At 47.5% G+C, this 6,384-nt stretch overlaps 1 long non-coding RNA gene across 1 annotated transcript; it reads right to left on the bottom strand.

The window, feature by feature from the left end:
- Positions 1 to 857: 857 nt before the first annotated feature.
- LOC142919519 (uncharacterized) lies at positions 858 to 4,904 on the bottom strand. Its single transcript, XR_012938304.1, has 3 exons — positions 4,521 to 4,904; positions 1,704 to 1,843; positions 858 to 1,599 (listed from the first exon to the last, which is right to left on the bottom strand). It is a non-coding gene; the product is annotated as an uncharacterized LOC142919519 (long non-coding RNA).
- Between the last annotated feature and the right edge of the window lie 1,480 nt (positions 4,905 to 6,384).

Below are 6,384 nucleotides of genomic sequence, written 5' to 3' on the forward strand. Positions count from 1 at the left end.
CTGTGGGAGCATTTAACATTGAAGTCTATGGGAGCCTTTAACATTGACGTCTATGGGAGCCTGTAACATTGAAGTCTATGGGAGCCTGTAACATTGAAGTCTATGGGAGCCTTTAACATTGAAGTCTATGGGAGCCTTTAACATTGAAGCCTATGGGAGCCTTTAATATTGAAGTCTATGGGAGCCTTTAACATTGAAGTCTATGGGAGCCTTTAACATTGAAGTCTATGGGAGTGTTCTATGTTGAACTTCTTTCGCTCCGCACGTGGCCAGCCATGCAAACCCGCTGGCGGCATTCACAAAACAGACTCAGCTCCCGTGCCTCTGATTAGCACGGTTGGCCACGTAGGGTGCGAAAGAAGTTAAGGGCACGTACACATACAGAGAGACCCACGGACACCCAGGTCCACGGAGGCACAGATTAGCACGGTTGGCCACGTAGGGTGCGAAAGAAGTTCAGGGCACGTACAGCCCTCACGACAGGGAGCGTCGAGGCGCGATGACGGCGTGCCGAATGAACGAGGAGCCTCTTCGTCGTCAGGGCCGTCGTTTGCGACATGGCCGGGTAGCTTCTGAAAAACAGCTGCACGGCTCGGTGGGCATCAGGCGGTGAAATAAACAAAAAGAGTCTCCAGCGAGCGGAGAGCGAGAGGAGAGGCGGAGAGGGACGGACGCTCTGGCGCGGCGTTCGGTCTCACCACAGGATGGTGGCGGGCGGCCACGCCAACACCGAGCACTCCATGTACACCGCCTCTCCCTCTCTCGCCCTGTATATCCTGTCTGGCTCCGACAGCATCTGCGGGGCGCTGGCTGTGTGAGGCGGTCGTCGGGGGGCTGCCGCGTCCCCCCCTACGAGTCGTGGAGGGGGGGGGGTCGTAGAAGGCGATTCGCACAAAGTGGGTTTTTAAAAAATATTTAAAAAATCGATTTTCAGAACCCTCTCTCTCTCTCTCCCTCTCGCCTGCGAGGTTCTGCGGCTCGGAGTGGTTGTTTCTCGCGTTGGCCTCTCGTCACCGTGGCGGTCGTGTGGATTTCTCCCTCCGGGTCCTTCCGGGCGTCTCTCCCCCCGCGCCGCGCTCAGAATCGACTACTCACAGAGAGACCCACAGACTACTCACACAGAGACCCACACACTGCTCACAGAGAGACCTACACACTACTCACAGAGAGACCCATACACTACTAACAGAGAGACCCACACACTACTCACACAGAGACCCACAGACTACTCACAGAGAGACCCACACACTACTCACACAGAGACCCACAGACTACTCACAGAGAGACCCATACACTACTAACAGAGAGACCCACACACTACTCACACAGAGACCCACACACTACTCACACAGAGACCCACACACTACTCACACAGAGACCCACACACTACTCACACAGAGACCCATACACTACTCACACAGAGACCCACAGACTACTCACACAGAGAGACCCACACACTACTCACACAGAGACCCACACACTACTCACACAGAGACCCACACACTACTCACACAGATACCCACACACTACTCACACAGATACCCACAAGTGTTTCGAGTACTCGGCCCCGCTTGAACGTCGAAGCTCAGTGGGCATTGCCTAGTGAAGTCAAAAGAGTCGAGTTTAGTCGATGGCCTTTAGTGGGAGTAGCGTTGAGAGGGGGCATCGTCTCAAGTGGGGTAGCGGCGCTGTTTGCTACTCACGGTCAAGGGGCAGGGCGAAGGGGTTGTGACGGTCGCCCAGCACAACGACCAGCAAGGCCACTAAACGGGTGGTGGTGTGGAAAGTCTCCATTGGGGGGGGGGGGTGGCAGATGGTCGGCCTGGCGGCTTCCTTCACTTGGCTAGGAGGGGTGAAGGGGAGGGAGTAGGAGGAGCAGTGGGAATGATATTTATTTAGACTGCAAGAGGAGGAATCCAAAGCGCTACGAAGCTCTTTTTTTCACAGATGTCCAGTTGTGGCGCTGAGTCAGAACATGACAACAAACACAAAACAAAAACACGGCGTGAGTGCAGAGTTACAGGAAGAGTAAAACAAATCACTCAAAAAATATATATACTAATAAAACTAACCAATGTTTAATCTTGCCACGCGAAGCACACCACCGTGCTACATAGCTCTTTTTAAGAAGAGACATTGGCCCATAAACGGTGGGCTGATATCAAGTGGACATTCAGGGCAAAATACTCTAAACGTGTGGCGTTTCTGAATGTGCAGGAGAAAAAAACGGAGGACTCTGGGAGAGAAATCCACGCGGCTGCGGGGCGCGAGAAACGTCAACTCCAAAGTTAGAGCAGGGAGTGTCAGAGTCGGTATCAAACCCCACGACCTCCTGTACACCAGGTGACAACCATGCCGGGTTAAAGACCTCCTCCTTCACAACGGGACAATTGGATGCATGCCTAAGGCTCCCTCACTGATGGACACGTTCCTCCTGCGTTGAGCAAAATGTTTAGGTTCTCATCGTTTCGCAGAGGCTGCATTTTTTGCCACCGCAGAAAACGAACGTTGGGGGAAACGCCTCCTCGCATTGGACTCTTTGTTTTTTTTTTGCTAAAGTCACGTAGGTAAAAAAATCTATAAAATAAATAAGTGGAAAAAAACTCAATTAAAATCACGACGTTTCGGAGGCAGCAGCACAAGCTTCCGTCTTGAGGTGGAAACCGTCACGGCAAAATTGCTGAATCAGGTGAAGAGAACTCTAAGACACCCGAGATTGTATACAGGTTAAGGGGGGGGGAGATAAGAAGGGCCGTGGGGGGGGGCTAATGTTAAGCCGCCTTCTGTTATGCTGCAGGGGGTTGGGGACGGAGAGATGGCCGTGTGCAGGTTGAAGAGCGTTACACACGTGAACCAGAGGCAGGAGGCAGTAGTTAAGCTGACAAACTGGTTGCCTTGCAGAGTATACTGCTGTAAACTATAAGGCTGCTAAAGTTTAACTTGGGTTTAACTTGATTTTTTTTAACCTCCGCGGCTTTACCGAAAAAAATCCAAAGAGTATGAATCCTTGCACATCGCGAGAGCTTCAAATCTAGCGCCTCACATCGTGTTAGTTTGGCACCGATGTTCGTGCTGATGTTTTAAACTAGATCAATAAAACAACATTGATTACAGCCCCAGCTCAGGTTTTTTTTCCCATCAATGAAACAGCCCCTGGAGTGAGAGCACCTTCCAGGATAGAAACCAACACTGCCGCACGTCTGTCCAAGAGCTGTGTAAAAAAACAATTGAGTTGAAAAAAATGTCAAGCCGACAGGGAAAGGGGCTCCTGGCAACTGTGACCACCAGCCAGGTCGATGTATTGGTAATGAGAATGTGCAATTTTTTTAATCCTTGGAAACACGGAGAATGAATAAAACGAGATATTCTTAGCTCTTTCGGTAAAGTCACGTTGAAGGGAAACAATAAAATATATAAAATATATATAAAACAATAAAAATTCTCACGACGTTTCGACCATAACACAAACGGTTGTCATCAGGTTGAAACGTCGCGATAATTTTTATTGTTTTATATACATTTTATTATTTAATTGTTTCCCTTCAACGTGACTTTACCGAAAGAGCTAAGAATATGAATTACTGCAGTCACGAAAGCTTCACATCAAGATTCAAAACGAGATACTCGCAGAGTTTACGCTTCTGAATGTGCACTTGTTCAAGCGATTCACTCGGGTCTAAGAGGCAGATGCACGGTAAATTATTGGGCGGCACTTTGTAAGCTCCTAAGGTAGACAAAGCGAGCTTGAACACGACGCGCTCGAGTGAAGTCTTTGAGCGACGCATAGTTCATAGTTCATTTATTTGGTATAGCCCTGTGAGCCATTCGGCTCTTGAATCGGGTGCAACCGCAACAAACAAAAAACATGAACAAGAAAACATCTTAAAGTGATTATGTGACTGTGCAAACAGAAAATACAGGAAAAAAATATCAAAATATTCCTGAAATAGCACCGTACACCAACGCTGTGTGCAAAAATCCCAGTGGGATGCAAGTCAAATAACAACAACAACCACAAGACAACTAAGATTAAAGCCATCAGTCTAACTCCGTACTACAATAAACAAAAACATGGCCAAAACAAAAAAAACTTTTCGAAATCACCAAAATAAAAGCCATAAATCCAATGTAACAGTGATCATAGGGACTGTGACCGAATTTTTTACAATAAACTACATAAATTATAACACCAAAATCTAGAGCCATAATTTAGGCCACTGAATAGCAGTGGCAGCTAGGGTTGTACAACTCCTCTAGAGCACATTGACACGCGTGCATTGCAAATAATTCAAGTTTAAAACACGCAGCAAAGATTCGTTACAAAAGCCTAGCGGCAGCCTTCACGCATCCTTTGGAAGCTTGCTAACCCACAACATAACCTAGAGACCATCTTTCAGGTCTCTATGGAGACCATCGCATGACAGCGGCATCTGTAGCCGGCCAAAGTGCCGCCTCGGCCGGCTGGGCAATCTAGCCGAGACCGGTGACACTCCCGGAATAGGCCTCAACGCGGCACTCACCAGCGCAACGCTGCGTAGGTGTCGGGGGGGGGGGTCTTGAGCTATATCCTCCTTCGTGGTGAGGTTATAAACAAAACAATGTCCTCGTGTGGTCGTGGTGGAGGAGGAGATTCGACGTTCCGTGCCTCGAATCACGGGCAGGCGACTCGGCGGGGCTGTTATCACGTGAGGCCTTAGCAGGGCACTTTTATAAATCGTAGTGCGGATAGGCGAACACGCAGTGCGAGCGAGGCTCAGATTCTGTAGAATTGATAAACACTGCCCATAGACTCAACACTGCCCATAGACTCAGCACTGCCCATAGACTCAACACTGCCCATAGACTCAGCACTGCCCATAGACTCAACACTGCCCATAGACTCAACACTGCCCATAGACTCAACACTGCACCACAGACTCAACACTACACCATAATAGACTCAGCACTGCCCATAGACTCAACACTGCCCGTAGACTCAACACTGCCCGTAGACTCAACACTGCCCATATACTCAACACTGCACCATAGACTCAACACTGCCCGTAGACTCAACACTGCCCATAGACTCAACACTGCCCATAGACTCAACACTGCCCATAGACTCAACACTGCACCATAGACTCAACACTACACCATAATAGACTCAGCACTGCCCATAGACTCAACACTGCCCGTAGACTCAACACTGCCCGTAGACTCAACACTGCCCATATACTCAACACTGCACCATAGACTCAACACTGCCCGTAGACTCAACACTGCCCATAGACTCAACACTGCCCATAGACTCAACACTGCCCATAGACTCAACACTGCCCCATAGACTCACCACTGTGATCTCTACATTGGGTCAAACTTAACATCTCTTAATGTTCGACTGCTTGTGCACCAGATCTTATTTATTCACGATGTACTTACGAAAAATTCCGCAGACTACCTACTGGATCTCCTCTCTGTTTCAAAGAACAAATTTGACCTCAGGTCTTCGCTCATTTACCAGCTTTACATTCCATATTGCCGTACAAAAACTGGAGGAAGGGCCTTTGCTATTCATGACCCCAGGGTCTGGAATGCTATTGCCAATAAACTGCAACTTGAATCACTACCTATGAGATCTTCACTCAAAACTGCTCTAGAGGAGTTGTACACCCCTAGCTGCCACTGCTATTCAGTGGCCTAAAATATGGCTCTAGATTTTGGTGTTATAATTTATTTATGTAGTTTATTGTAAAAAATTCGGTCACACTCCCTATGATCACTGTTACATTGCATTTATGGCTTTTATTTTGGTGATTTCGAAAAGTTTTTTTGGTTTTGGCCATGTTAATGTTTATTGTAGTACGGAGTTAGACTGATGGCCTTAATCTTAGTTGTATTGTGGTTGTTGTTGTTATTTGACTTGCATCCCACTGGGATTTTTGCACACAGAGTTGGTGTACGGTGCTATTTCAGGAATATTTTGATATTTTTTTCCTGTATTTTCTGTTTGCACAGTCAAATAATCACTTTAAGATGTTTTCTTGTTCATGTTTTTTGTTTGTTGCGGTTGCACCCGATTCAAGAGCCGAATGGCTCACAGGGCTATACCAAATAAATGAACTAATGAACTAAAATGAACTAATATCGAAAGTACATTAACATAATTTATTCATACTCTAATTTATTTATTTACGGAGACGCTCATTGTGGGAGGAGCGTGTCTCGCACCCCGAAAGTGACGTCATGTCACCTGCTGCCGCGTGACGTCACGAGATAACAGGAAGCTATCGCTTCCTGCACTGAAATCCGAGGTGAGAAATTCTCATTGCGATTGTGGTTGTTGTGGTGGTGGTTGTTGTTGTTTACCAAGGTAGAGCCTCTCTCTCGTAGGGATGTCAGTTGAGT

This window comes from Petromyzon marinus, unplaced genomic scaffold, assembly GCF_048934315.1.
Source record: "Petromyzon marinus isolate PM22_M1 ecotype Great Lakes invasive population unplaced genomic scaffold, UKy_Petmar_22M1.pri1.0 PM_G_Scaffold_60, whole genome shotgun sequence".
NCBI lineage: Eukaryota > Metazoa > Chordata > Hyperoartia > Petromyzontiformes > Petromyzontidae > Petromyzon > Petromyzon marinus.